At 41.1% G+C, this 15,111-nt stretch overlaps 1 pseudogene; it reads right to left on the bottom strand.

The window, feature by feature from the left end:
• Positions 1-582: 582 nt before the first annotated feature.
• The window catches only part of LOC129671543 (ATPase GET3-like), a 138,789-nt pseudogene continuing 124,260 nt past the window's right edge, over positions 583-15,111 (bottom strand).

Here is a 15,111-nt window from a genome sequence, read left to right on the forward strand (position 1 = left end):
AGTGACCAGTAATGCGGGACTAAATATTAATTTACAAATTACAGAGGCCCTGATAGCCCTAAGATTATATCAACCTCAAGGGTTACTTGCTTTCTTGCTGTATCCTGTTCCAGGAAGTGTGTGTGTGTGTGTGTGTGTGTGTGTGTGTGCACAGAGAGGGTGTGTGTGAGCTTGCACACACACACACAGAGAAAGGGTGTAAGTGTGTATACGGGTGTGCTCATGCCTGCTGTACCACTTTCAGGAACTTTTCCTACCGTGTGGACTCTAGGGACTGAGCTCAGTTCGTCTGGCTTGGCAGCAAGCATCTTCATCCACTGAGCCACCGCGTAGGCCCGAAGTCAGAACGTGGCCCAAGAACGGAGTCCTGTGAGGAGAACTCCGAGCGCCTCTGAGAAAACACGAGCAAAGAAAGCCAGAGCCTTGAGACCTTGGCCTCCTCGGATCACGGCGGGCCTTACCCCTGATTGTTGTCCGCTGAGCCTTTAGATCCTCTGTGGAAAGCGTGTTTTTGCCCCACGTGGCTGCCCTGGTGACCGTCCACAGCCTGAACCCCTGAGAACGCTCCTCAGGTGGCCGCTCTTAACCCTCAGAGCGTAAATTGTCTGAACGAAGCTGGCGGTTGTACGTTACCCTCCCATTTGTCAGCTCCGCACTGCCGGTCCGCCACCTCCGAGGCGGTGCAGCCCTACACGTCTGTGTTGTCGAGGAAAGGTTCTGAAAACCACCTGGAAAGCAACAGTTTCGTTCCAGATTTCCATTCACTTGTTAAATTCACCTTGAGATCCACGCTCACAGATCAGCTCTCGTTCATGACTACTGACTAGGTCGTGGCTGATTTTAAATAATTTAAATTGCCCTTGAATCCACAGAATTATAGCATTGTCTCAACAGCTAAAATTTCAACTAACTTAAATTGCATTTATTTCTGTGTGTGCATTTTTGACTTGAGCCCTCAGAACACACTAGCATGGCCTCTCACTAACCCTTGGAAACACGTGCTTTCGTGCTGACAGAGGACTGGGTGCTGCCAAATGCACACCGCTGTGAAGTCGGTTCTACACGTAATGAACTTCCGAGTCAGCCCTGGTTAATCTGCATCCCCGTAACTGTCACCCTGTTAGTGTAAGGAATGAGTGAGTACTCATCTCGCTCAGTCCTTCAGGGTTATTTTACTCTTATTGAAGGAAAACTGGTTGAATTGGCAGAAAAGACAGTAACTAAATGACTTTCATAGAGAAGCTTCAAATAATTTTATGAACTGCCCAGTTTTTTTTTTTTCATAAAACAAGAGATTGCAAGCAATAAAATTGTCTTATTGCCTTTTCTCATACAAAATCATTTAGCTAAGACATGATTTATTGTGGGTGTGATATTGCCTGGGGATGTCAAACTCGAGATTAACTCAGATGGACACAGCCAGGCTGGGATGTGAAAAAGCTATCAGAAGGCTGATATCATCACACAGTATTATCTCTGAATCATTGAAATAATTGCCACGTGAACAATTACTTAACTTTTTATTGACATAACCCATTGATGAAACATGATTTTTGAATTATAATGTGTTAGCTACTTGAAATAACTAATTTAGTCACAAAATTAATGATGGGAAGACCGGTAATTAGTAAGAAAAATTCCACTCATGCACAGAACTAATGTGGACTTCTTTTAACACAAACATTTCTTAGTTATTCTGCTTCAAGGATGTAGGCTCTGAGGCCAGACTAACTTTAACACAAGTCCCAACTCTGCCATTTATAGCCCTGTGACCCAGGACACTCATGTGATTAAGTTAGCCTCAACATTTCTCAAATTACATATGAGTAATAATCACTACATTTGAATAGAATCTTCAACATTGCCAAAGAGAGATAATGACCCAGATGGAGATCTTGATGGAGCTGAAAGGCAGGTGAGAGCCAGGCATGGTGATGCACACTATAATCCCAGAACTCAGGAGGCAGAGGCAGGTGGATCTCTGTGGGCTCGAAGCCAGTCTGGTCTACAAGGTGAGTCCAGGACAGCCAAGGCTACACAGAGAAATCCTGTATGGGGGGTGGGGGGAAGACTGGTGAGACCAGCAGCAGAAGGAAGGGCACCTCACAAAAGAGAAATCTCACAGATCTATGGGGTATCTGCCTTCTCTCCTCAGCCTAGCCACAGTCAGCGCCAGCATGTAGAAAATCTCCCCGGTGCCAGTTGATTGCTTTACATTTTAATACACCATAAAAATTTGAAAAGATAGGCCCATATGCAAAGAGCAAAAGACACTGTCATTAAGATACCAATTAACCCCACATTGATTTATAGATTCAAGTTAACTGCAGGCAAAATCCCAGGAAGCTTTTACTAGAAAAATTGGGAGTCCCGTCTAAATATATACAGACATAAAACTGATCTAAAGCCATTGAAATGAGCTGAAAATAATAGATTTGGAAAATGCATACTGTGTGATTTTAATTTTTGCTTGGGCTCTATAATAATCTCTAATGTGATATAGCACTGTATTTGGACACAAGGATAAATATATAGACCTACACAGGATGATGAATAAATGCAAAGTCAAGTCTGTACATATGTGACCCATTGATTTTATTTATTTATTTATTTTTGCAGAAGTGCCAATTTAATTAATGAGAAAAAGAAGGGTCTTCCCAAATACTGATGCTAAAAGACTTCCATTATTCAATGGAAGTCTGTATTCAATCAATTACTAAACAGTCCATGCCTCTTGCTTCCCATCTGCATAATACAGCACAAAATGGATGAATGGTCCTAACAACATGGGTTAAACCTGAAAATTCTTGCACCCCGTGCGTGATCTTAGTCCCTGGGCTTCAGTCCTCTGCTGCTCTCTGCACATTGTCTGAACTGCTTCTCGTTCCGCCCCCTGTGATCTCAGCACGGCTCACAGCAGAACCAGACACCACAGGGCAATCCAAGACCGAGCAGGGAGAGTGGACCCTCCATACCTGTCACCTCTTTCAGGAAACCATGCCCAGGGTTCTCTGACATTTGCCTTACAGCTGGACCTGGGTCACATGTTCATAGTCACTCGGGAAAGAGAGCATCTGGCTTCCTCGGGTCTTCTCAGAGAGGGGCTGAGTCCGCCATATATGACCAACAACAGAAGAGAGCTGCGGAGAGGAGCCAGAACACGCACCGTGATCATCCCACAACCAGGTCGACACCAAGTCTCCTCTTCCACACAAGGCCATTTCATTTTCTTTGCCCATATTGTGATATCTGCCTTTGGCAGAGCTAAAAAGAAAAGAAAGGAGAACATGGAATGCCCTTCTTAAGCCCAGAATGAAATAAGCCTCTGTCTCTGCCCAGTCCTTCCCTGTGTGCTGGGCCCTTCTTCTTCACCCCTCCAGTCTGTGTGTTAAATGGGTGATACCAGCTCGCCCTTTGACTACAGTTTCTGCACTATTATAATCCTTAATGTTTTCCAACAATGCAATTAATATTACCACAGATGAAGTATTTGGTTCAAATCCCAGCCTTACCACCTGAGATTTGTGTGGAATTTGCACAAGGTATTGAAACTCTGTTCATTTCTTCCTATGTGTAAAATAAAGATGCTGTCTGCCTCAAAAACATGTGGAGATGAGGTGATATATGAAACCTTTACAAAAGCAAGTGTTCAGTTAACCTAACATTAGCTGTCAGTGTTGCTGTTACCATTCCAAGTTAAGGCAAACAAATCCTTAGAGATTTTGTGACAGAGACAAAGAAAGTCTACAGTTACTAGCTCAGTTCTAAGCAACTTTAGGGTCCATGGGTAAACTAAGTTATCTAAGAGACAACACCTATTACTGTGGTTCTGTGTTAAACCCCCAGAGGAAGAGGAAACCCGTTCTCACAAGTTGTCCTCTGGCCTACCAGCCTGTGCATGCGCTCACAGGCATGTTCACACACACACACACAACACACACACACAACACAAATAAATGTAGTTGAAAAACAAATACCATTGCTTTTTCTTCTCTGCTTTATGAGAATGTGTGGGGTCTCTAGACGTGAGGCTCCTGCCAGCAGCTGACTGCTCTTAGCTGAGGAGTTATTTTATGACACATTTGTGGTGTTCTGTGAAAACTAACAAGGTAACTACATTAAAATAGTTCTTAGTCTTTTTGTATTTGGGCACTTCAATGAGGGTTTTATTTAAATCCCAAGCGAAATAATGATTGCAAGAAAGATCCCGCATGAACAGGAAGTGTGAGGGACAAAGGAAACTGATGCTCATCTCAACAGGATGCAGATGCCCCGAGCCTTGAAAACACAGCCTCTGCCATGGTGTTAAGTCCAGACATTTCTTAAATGACATGATTTTGGAGCTAGAGTAGTCCGAAGAGACTGCCACTCTAATGCCACACTTTATAGGTACAGGGAAAAGCTGGGACAGTGAAGGATTCAGAAACTTACCCAACGTCAGATCCCAAAACAAGGCTGAAGTTCTTTTGACTCAGTCCAAGTTTCCTTTCTCTGAGGCAGCTTTCCTCCTGTGCTGATTTACTTTCCCCGAATGATAGTCTTTAAACCTTGGGACAAATTTACTTTTCCAAAGCTCAGACAGACTTTCATTCACCAATGTTTCCATTAATCATTAAAATCGCTGATTGAAACGTAAGCCAAATATTACTGTCTAAATTCTTTTCCATTTACCTAACAAGCCTTCCTTCCTCACAAAGCTCAGACCCCCCAATTACTTGTGTGATTTATAATAGGCCTTCCCTAAAATTTATTAGCGCATAACTAAGACATCAATCAGTAACCAAAGACGCCTTTGGGACTTGTATCAACAGTGATCTCTTTCAGGAGAACCAAAATTTTCTTTTCCAAAGAATATGTGTTCAACGGCTCTGATTTTCACTGTGAGGCCAGAGTGAAGTGTCCAGCCTGTTACTCCACTCACCTTGATGGCATTTTTATGTGGGCAATGCTGACTGTGCTACAACAATCTAGAAACCTCCTCAGCAAACTGTACCTCTTAAGAAGGTCAAACTCCTCATAAGTGAAGATGTCTCAAAAGTGTATATAATATCCATCCTTAAAAAAAAAAGAAAAAGAAAATCTGGTAGGTCCAGTTAGGTAAAGGAAAAAGTAAGGAAATCAACATCAGCTGCAATATTCTGCACACAAACACACACACACACACACACACACACACACACACACAAACCCAACATGCTGTGATTTTTTTTTTTCTTTTGAGAAGTATAAAAATCAGGAGGAATTATTGAGGAACAGAGATGAGCCCTTTCCCAGGGTCTAGTTGAGGTCTCTCTCTCTCTCTTTCCCTCTCTCTCTCACTTCCCCCACAATTCATATTTCTTTAAGACTTGTCTCCCTGCCCAGCTGTCATGCTGTGATCTTCTAGGAGTTCCACTATAATCACTGTTTTTCATATAAAAGATTAAGTCCTGAACACCTTGTGCAATCCTGCTTTTACTTTATCAGCCCTGGTTTTCTCTTATAAGGTTATAATCCCATTCAAGGTACTATAAACTCACTTATGAAAAAGAAAAGAAGAAAAAAAGAAGGAGGTGGGAAGAAATGATTTCTTGAAAACAGTTCAATTCCAAAAGCCTCTGAGGAGGTGCTTAAGCAGGCCTCACATTCCACGAGCGCACACCAGACCTCTCACGTGTGTTTTTATTTCTCTCTTTCTTGATTTGCATGCCTAAAATCGATGTTACAAAAAATGTCTTGTAGTAAACTCCACCTCTCTTTTATACTGGCTCATCCTGAAATTCTTCACTCCAGCAAAACCAAGGACACAGTTTTACCCGGCAATGTCCCAGAAGATGAAGAAAATGTCTCAGGCTGCTGCCAAGGACAACCTGTGCTTCTGTCTTTCTACGTGCCGACAATTTGAGCACTCAAACTAAGATCCAGCATCTATACATTTTCCTGACTATAGTTGAAACCAAGATGGCCTCTGTTCTAGTTTCATATCTATTGGTGTGATAAAACACCCTGACCAAAAATAACATGGAAGAAAAGGAGACTTAATTGACTTTTAATTTCAGATTAGAGCAGTCACAGAGGCAGAAACTTGAGACAGTTGGTTGTGCCCATCCATAGTCAAGGGCAGAGAGAAAGGATGCACCAATGCTACCTGCCTCCCTGCTTAGCTCTCAGCTAGCTTCCACAATACAGGTCAGGAACCCTCCCTGTGAAAAAGTGCCACCTACATTGGCTTTGGTCCTTTTGTCAGTCAATCAAAAATCAAGACAATGACTTACAGACATGCATGCATGCCAACCTGATCTAGACATTTTCCCAGTTAAAATTCTCTTCCCACGTGAGTGTAGACAAGAACAGTTACAGCTAACCTGCAAAACCTCAAATGGTCCACTCTTTAGCTGTGGATGTTTCCCCTAGCCAAGCAGCCTTCCTTAGCTAATATCCAACGTGTAGGGTTAAGTTCCCTGCCTGCATCTCTTGAGAGAATATTGTGTGTCTTATGGAAACTTCACCTGTCAATAAAAAACCAGATGGCCTACATCTTAGGCAGGAAATAGGAGGTGGCATATCGGGCAGGTAGAAAGGATTCAGCCAGCAAGACGTGAGGAAGGTGGATGCATGGTACCTGAGCAGAGGTAACCAGTCATGGGGCAAAATGTAGATTAGTATAACAGGTTATTTTAAGTTATGAGCTAGTCAGAGAAGAGCCCAGGTCTAGATATTTGTAAAAATATTTTGAGTCTCATAAGTCATTGTTCCAGGAGCTAGGGCCAGGAGGAAAAAGAACACTGCACCCTAATACAACAGGTACCTGCATTCAGAATGATCCCAAGGAGCTTCTCTCATCCCTTCCTGAACAAGAAACAAGAAACAGAAAATAGGAAACCCATCCTATTTTGAAGAAACAAGAAAATAGGAAACCCGCCCTATTTTCCTCCTGAACCCTGCCTACCACAGTTTGTGGTTGTTCACATTCCAATGGGCAAACCCATGTACCCTATATCCTTGTCCCTCAGGCTATGAGGCCTGTACTAAACTACTATTAGTCTCATCTCTCCATTGCTGAGAGCCCTGTGTACACACACACACACACACACACACACACACACACACACACATACACACACACCTAACACTGGGGCAGGATCTGTCCTATGGACACAGAGTAGACGATAATAAAAAATTACTGAAATATTTCTGCATTGTGGCAAGCTGAACGTGCCTGCTATGAATGGGGTTGTCATGTAAGCCTGGTTGTCTTTCATATTCTCTGCATAGCATACGCCAATACCCTTGGCCTATGCACCCAATTTCAAGTGTATCACTGATAAAATTATACAGCAAGGCTTTCATGCTTGTCCTCTTTGCTCCTGTGGGTGGCCAGCTGTTTTCCATTTCAGACAACAGAATGCATCAAAGAAATGAATGAAAGTGCTGAATGAGATTACCTAAAAGAAAGTGACAGGTGCTAAACATTCCACTGGATATGCCTCATTATAATCTAAAAGAGGACAGATGATCATTTTTAATTTAATGTAAGTAAAAGAATACAAAATGATTGCACATGATTTTTTTTCAATGCTGTTCTTGTATCTGAATTACAAAAATAATTTTTACAACACGTAGAGATTTACAGAGCATGAAGAAGACAGCGTGGAATTAAGATTTGTATATTTATTTTATGTGTATAGGTACTTTGCATGTATATCTGCACGCCAGAAGATCACGTCAGACAGCTGTCAACTTCCATGTGGTTGCTTAGAATTGAACTGAGGACCTTCGAAGAAGAACAGTGAGTGCTCTTAACTACCGAGCCATCTCTCCAGCCCCTTAGAATAGATTTAAATCCCTTGCCTCCCAAGGATTCAGTGAAATGATAAGGAAGGAATAAACATTTACAAATCAACAACAGCAAAGAAAAAAATAAATTTTGATGGATTTCTGAAGAGACACATATTGACAAGGGCAGAGCAGAAGGTATTACCTAAGGGGTCTTCACTAAGAAAGGTAGCCAACCCAGAGCAGTGGAGATTCAGAACCTGTATGTCTGAAAACAGAGGCCCAGCAGGGAGAATATACATTTATGTTCCTTGAAAATAGGCTGAGCTTGATCCCCACACACTCTCCTGTGTGGGGCAGCTGACCAGGGGATGTATAACTGAGTCTCTGGCTTTTTGTCTTACCTTTCTCTGGATTGTGACCAGCACCTCTGATAATATCATCATTATTATTATTATTTCTATCTCCAAAGAACTTTATCATTATTTTAAATATTCTTTCATCCAATGGGCATTGGCCACTTGTTGCTACTATCATAAAATGCCATGCATGTATACTGTTATTTCCACAATGTGACTTCTAGTTCGGAATTAAAACTCTAAAGCGAGGGGTCTGGTCTTCTGGCTGGCTTGGCAGTAGAGACTCACACTCTTAAAGCTCTCCAGGGTAGAGATTTGCCCCTGGTGCCCAGGAGAGGGGCAGTGCCACAGAGCTAGAGGAACCCTCTGGGCTTTACCACATTTCCTAACTTTGTAGTATCAGATCCTTAACCTGAGCAGCACACATGGCAGGCTATTAGAAACCCTCCAAGTTTCTCTTGGACGCAGTATTTATTTTCACAAGTTAACTCTCCAGCCAATCATAGGAAGTCTGCCAAATACATTTGATTAAAACCCTTCACTTCATCAACTAGCCAAAGAAACGCTGCATTGTTTGGAGGACCCTGACCACCACACATCTCCATCTGCTCCATTTTCTTTTTACGGAATCATGGCTTTTTTACGGAATACAGCCTCTTAGATTATCCATATCTTTAATCTAAATGCTCAGAATTTTATTTCTTTGGACTTTTGTACTGTCTGAAGATTCTATATTTTATCACATTCTTAAACAAGCTAACTTAGATATACCAAGCTACAGTCTATCTTCTATGCCATCTTCTAGAAGTTCTAGTGTGCCGTGTTTTATATTTAGACTTGTGATACATTTTGAGTAAATTTTTGTCAATGTATTTAAGTTCATTTTCTTCTATATGTATGTCCAATTATTTCAGGACCATTTATTGGAAAGATAAACATTTCTTCATGTAATTGGCTATATTGCACTGCCAAAGTTCAGCACCCTGTATTGATTTGTGTCGTTTTTCTGAACCTTCTCTCTTTTTAAGTTGATTTATCTTAGGTATCTGTTAGTAACAGAAAGCTGATGAGCACAATCCTTTACTTAAGAAAACTATTTCGCTGGAGAGATGTCTCAGCGGTTAAGAGCAGTGGCTGCTCTTCCAGAAGTTCTGAGTTCAATTCTCAGCAACCATATGGTAACTCACAACCATCTGTAAATATATACAATGCCCTCTTCTGGCATGCAGGTGTATATGCAGCAGAGCACTAATATTTTAAAAAAAAGAAGAAGGAAAGAAAACTATTTCTCCATGAGTACGCGTTAAGACCTCTGACACGGCCACCATACGCATAGGCTTGTGTTAAACAGTTAAATAAGTGGCTAGCAGAAGCTAGAAGTTCTGCTACAAAGCAGGGCAGGAAATGGAAGAGATGAGACTATAATAAGATCTTTCAGTATCAGAGAGTAAGAAAGTGCAAAGACAAACTACAAGGGACACAGGAATCAACCAAAACCCTCTCAACAGTCAAAGCTGACACAACACAAAGGACAAACTACAAGTGCAGTTGTTACAGTCTGCCTTAGTTATTATTCTGTTGCTTTGATAAAATACCCTGATAAAAGCAGTTTCAGAAAGGGTTTATTTTAGCCCATCCATCATGGTAGGGAAGTGACAGCAGCAGGCGTGTGAAGTAGCTGGTCACATCACATCCCCAGCCAACAAGCCCAGAGGGAGGAATGTTTGTGCTCAGCCCATTTCCACCCCCTCTGTTTTATTTTTTATATAGTCAGGATCCCAGCCACCACCTTCAAGTGGAGACACTCACAGAGGGTGGGGCTTCCCACCCCAATTAACCTAATCTGGATATTCCTCCAGAGGCATACTCTGACATTCATTTCCCAGGTGAATCTAGATTTCATCACATTGACAGTTGAGAATAACAGTCATGCAACCCAAACCAAGGGTGTGTTATGGATCTACTTGAATCTCTACTGAAGCCAACAAATGAAGGAATGACTGAAAAACCTCCTTGCAGGACAATCTCAGATAATTGATAAATACTCCACTCTCAAACAGATGGAGCATAACTTCCCAGTCCTTGATATGGACTGTGTCTATGTGGTGACCAGCTCAGTACAGAAAGCGGATAACAAAAGTATCTTTCCAATAGAGAAGGCTCTCAAGTCTTCCTTAGCCAAGTGACCAGCATCAAAGGATGTCACACACAGCCTCTTCTTTATGCTGTGATGTGATGGAGATGATGAAGCATCCCTGTGGTCTTCCTCACAGAGCCCACAGTTCAACTCTTTGGAGGCATGACAACAAGCAATACATTAAAGAATAATACACAAGATACCCGAGCACAACCCCCTCAAAACTGTCAAGACATGAAAAACAATGAAAGTCTGAGAAACTGTCTTCTCCAATAGAAGGCCAAGAAAAGAATGGCTGAATAGAACATGAGCCACTGAGTGGGTACTGGAACAGAAAAAGAACATGAAAGAAAATTGAATAAGGCCTGGACTATAAATAAAATGTATTTATGTTGGCTCATTAATAATAAAGCATATTCTATACATATATGAATGCTAATAAGAAAAATTGAAGGCAAATATGGGAGCTCTCCATATTATCTTCATAATTTTTATTAATCTAAAATATACTTAAAAGTGAAGTTTATTCAAAGTCAAAGGGAAAAAATAAGAGACAAATCCATCTGTTCTTTACCAGGTTTGTATAGAACAAGATAAAAAGGACACATTGAACATTGAAAAAAAAAAACACATTTATCAGCAAAAATAAACACAAGTCATTACCTATTTCTTCTGCCAAAAGATCTTCTCCTTATGTTTGAATATCCCTACAGTTTTTAAGACAATGATAAAGGACTGTCAAGCCTTTTAACCCTTTTGTTCCTATAGCAATAGCAAAGTTTCATTCCATAATGTAAATGACTATTAGCAAAGCTTCTAAAGTGCAAGTAGCCTGTCAGATTGTTGGTGGATCCTCAGTATCCTTGGAGGTGGATTGCAAAATGCATTGCAAATAAAAGCTGTTAAGTGCGAACATCACAAGAAAAACAGGAATGAAATTGTCTTCAGGCTGACATCACCCTTGAACCTCGTGGATTAATTTGCAAGAATTGTGTTTCTGTAGTGAACAAAAATAAATGTATTTAAGTAGTGTTACCCTTAAGTCAATACTGTGTAATTTAGATGGCTCCCAAATTGGAATAAGTCACTGGGCATTTATCAAGTCACCATCTGTCAACCCAAGTTCGATAGCCAACAGGAGAAATCAGGCTCATCACGATCCGAAGGGACCTCAGGACAGGAATGAGGCATTGACTGCATGACCTGTTCATCTGCGGGAACTGGCCAGGGGCTGAGCCTCAGGAGCTTTACAGAGCATCCCTGCAAAACTGGTTCACCAAAGAAACTGCTCCTGGGCTTTGGTTCCAACACTGGAGAGCTGAAAACAGCACCTCTGCTCAGCTCCAGGGATCTTGAAATGGCTGCTGCTGGGACCCCAAGCTTCCAGAAGGCCTTGTATAAAGACAACGACAAGGCCACCACAGGCTCTGGCTTTTTAGAATCTATCCCATGTATGAGAAATGATTATAATGTGATGATGTGTTTGAGGGTTGTTATCAGCTCCTGATGGCCCGTTCTCACACACCAAAAGGACCACTTGGCCAACCACCATTCAGAGGATCCAAAAGGTACACTTTCCCAATCTCTCTGTGTTGTGATTGTTTCACTAAAATATCATCAACCTTACAAGAGGGCTTCTTAAACTTTTTCCACTAGTGACCCCTTTCCACAAGAGAAAATTTTTCATGAGTGTGGTATGAAGTTACATGAAATAGGTGTACCATTCAAACATTCACTGATAACCAACTATGAATAATTTTATTTTAAAACAAGTATTTCATATACATATAAATTTACCACTTATTAAAGATTAGCTATTTTCATATTAATGACATGAGTAGGACTATTTTGCATAAGGAAGTAAATTTGATATGGGAGAACACAGCATCTATATTTTCTGTTTGAGAAGGCAGAATGGCCATTCAAGAATTTGTTGAAAATTCTGTTCTAACTTCAAGCCAAAATTAATTAAAAATTGTGCTTTATAAAACTCAACGTGTGCAGCACAGCTTGAATACCAATACACAGGAGCAGGGGATCTCTATGAGTTCAAAGCAAAGTTGGTCTCCCTGGTGAATCCCGAGTCAGACAGAACTACATAATGAGATCCAGTCACAGTCTGCGGCCTCAGGTTTCATCAGTCTGAGAAAGGACCCTCCTGGTACACACATGTTCATTCATTAACTCTCAGAACATCTAGGAGCTTTCGAAAGCTCCTGTTTGCCTTGTACTAATTGCAAACATTTTCCTCTTGGAATAGAAAATTAGTGTCGTCCTGGTCAGTCATTTTCACAGGTAACCTTCTATGGAAGCCTCCCTTCCTGCCACGGCTTCTTTAGCACACCTGCTTTAACTAACCATTCAAGAAAATAAATTATAAAATTTCCATGTTAACAAGCTACAAGCCTAATCTTCACTGTATGGACATGTAAAAGAGATAAGAAACTGAGTTCTGGCTCTGCTGATGTGGTATCTTGTGCCATCCAGTTGTGGGAAGGAACTTGTTTGTATAAAATTATGCAAACAAAATTAGGTAGAGACATGCCAGGAAGATTCATTGCTACCACAGGATGGGAAAATGATCTCTGTGGTTTTGCAAGAGGTGTGACTAAGCCCCCAAACAACAGAAAAGAAACATTGTCCTTACAGAATTCCGTTTACTATGTGATGTCCTACTCTCATCACAGAGCGTCATAAATGTCATAAAGATGGATGACATCAGAGGCTACTCAGCTTACAAAAGTGCTTCTCAGCTGCAGAGGACATCGAAAATGCACATTTCAAATAAAATAGAGCCTGCATCTGGGGGTTTCCTTTTAATTTTTATTTCATTCATTTATATGTTGCATGAGAGCATATATCGCACACATATGGAAGTCATAAAAGGATTTCGGTGAGTTGGTTCTCCCCTTCTACATATGGGTCCTCGGGAATGAACTCAGGCCATTCTATTTTTACTCATTCTTCTGTTTGTGTTACATGTCAGTTCCAGCTTTATGTCTCTATGTTCTGTGACAAAAGTGTGGTGTCTTCGGCTATAGGAGGTTACCTTCAAGCTCTCGTGAACAATCAAGATCAAGGGCCGTAGCCTTTATTATTCTGAAGTGTCTTTGAAGCCTCCCTGACCAACAGCGTGTAGAGAGGTATTCCATGCCTAGCGCTGGGACTTCTGTTTAACAGCCATGGCTTCCAGAGAGAGTATTAACGTGGAGGGCACCTCTCTTCCCACTCTTTGAGTGAGATTTACTCTGCAATAAACTGAGAGAATGGTGGTTTCTGTGTGGCTTTTTCATACGCCTTAACTTTGGCTACCTCTCCGTCCTTGCCCTTCTTCGTTCTTATCCTTCCAGCCTCCGTTTAGACTTTTCCATCCCCGGTATCCCCACACACACACTTCACTTTCATAGTCAACGAGTTCTGCTATCCCTCCTCCCTGAAGACTTCCCCTGGCTTGACCTTTTCTATTTTCCTTTTACCAGCAATCAGAGTTTTAAACACGCTACTACAAAAAATGGCACTTGTCTTCCAAAGCCCTGGCAACCTCGCTCAGCGTGCTTTCCAATTCTGTCCATCGCCTGTAAATTTCGTAATTTTACTTCTCTCTACAGCTGAGTTAAATTCAGTCGTGTATATGTGCTCATTTTTATTATCCTTTCATTCACTGATTGGAAACCTACTCTGGTTTGATGTTGTGAGGAAAGCCAAAATAGCATGCATGTACAGGTATGTGTGATGTAAGGCGGAGTACAGGCCTCTGGGTACATGCTAGGAAGTGTCACAGCTCTGCTTTTAGCCTTCCAAGGATCCTCTGCACTGATCACCAGCTTATCTTCCTACCGACAGGGCGTAAGTGTCCCCACGTGTGTACATCCTTAAGAACATTTATCATGACATGTTTTCTTGATAATAACAATTCTAACTTGGATAATATGGAATCTTCAGAGTGGTAATAGTTTGAATTTCCTTGATCGCTAAAGATATTGGACATTAGAAAAAGTATTTATTAGCCATTTCTGTTTCTTCTTTTGGATCTCTTTTTAGTTCCATAGATGACGTCCAATCAGTTTGTTTTTATGGTATTTAGAGAGGATTATTTTTAGTTTGGGGGTTTTTGTTTGTCTGGTTTTGTTCTTTGTGTATTCTAGACACTAACACTCTGTCTGCGGCCTGATGCTTTAGGCCTTTAATAACTTTCTGGGCAATACAGACACTCTTTAATCTACCTATACATCTTGAGGTTCACTCCCTCCTTTGTTCTCTAGAAGACCTGGAGTTTAGGGTCTAATGCTGATGTCTTTGGTCCATTTGGAATCAATTTTCTGTACAGGATAAGTGATAAGAACCAGTTTTCATTTGTCTAGTTATAAATATCCAGTTTCTCAGTACCATTGCCAGGGAGGCAGTCTTTTCTTCACTGTAAAGTTTTAACCTCTTTGTAAAAGTCAGATGGTCATAGTCACATGGTATTGTATCTGGGCCCTCTCTTCTCTTCCATTGGTGCGTGCGTGCGTGTGTGTATGTGTGTGAGTGTGTGTGTGTGTGTGTACTGTTTCATTATTGTGGCTCTGTAGTATAATTTGATATGAAATATTATGACATCTCCACCATTGTTCTTTTTGTTCAGGATTGCTTTGACTTTTCAGGAACTATTCTGTAAGGATTTTGTGTTTTGTTTTGTTTTGTTTTTTCTATCTTTGAAAAACTGAGCTGGCATTTTGGTTGGGATGAACCTGTAGAATTTTTTTGGTAGGGCAACCATTTCCACACTTTTTTTTTTTTTTTTACAATTTTATTTTGTGTGCCTATATGTCTGTGTGTGTGTCTGTGTATTTGTTTGTATGTCTATGTCTTTGTGTGTCT

The sequence above is a fragment of the Psammomys obesus genome, unplaced genomic scaffold, assembly GCF_907164565.1.
Source record: "Psammomys obesus unplaced genomic scaffold, mPsaObe1.curated_primary_1811, whole genome shotgun sequence".
Lineage (NCBI taxonomy): Eukaryota > Metazoa > Chordata > Mammalia > Rodentia > Muridae > Psammomys > Psammomys obesus.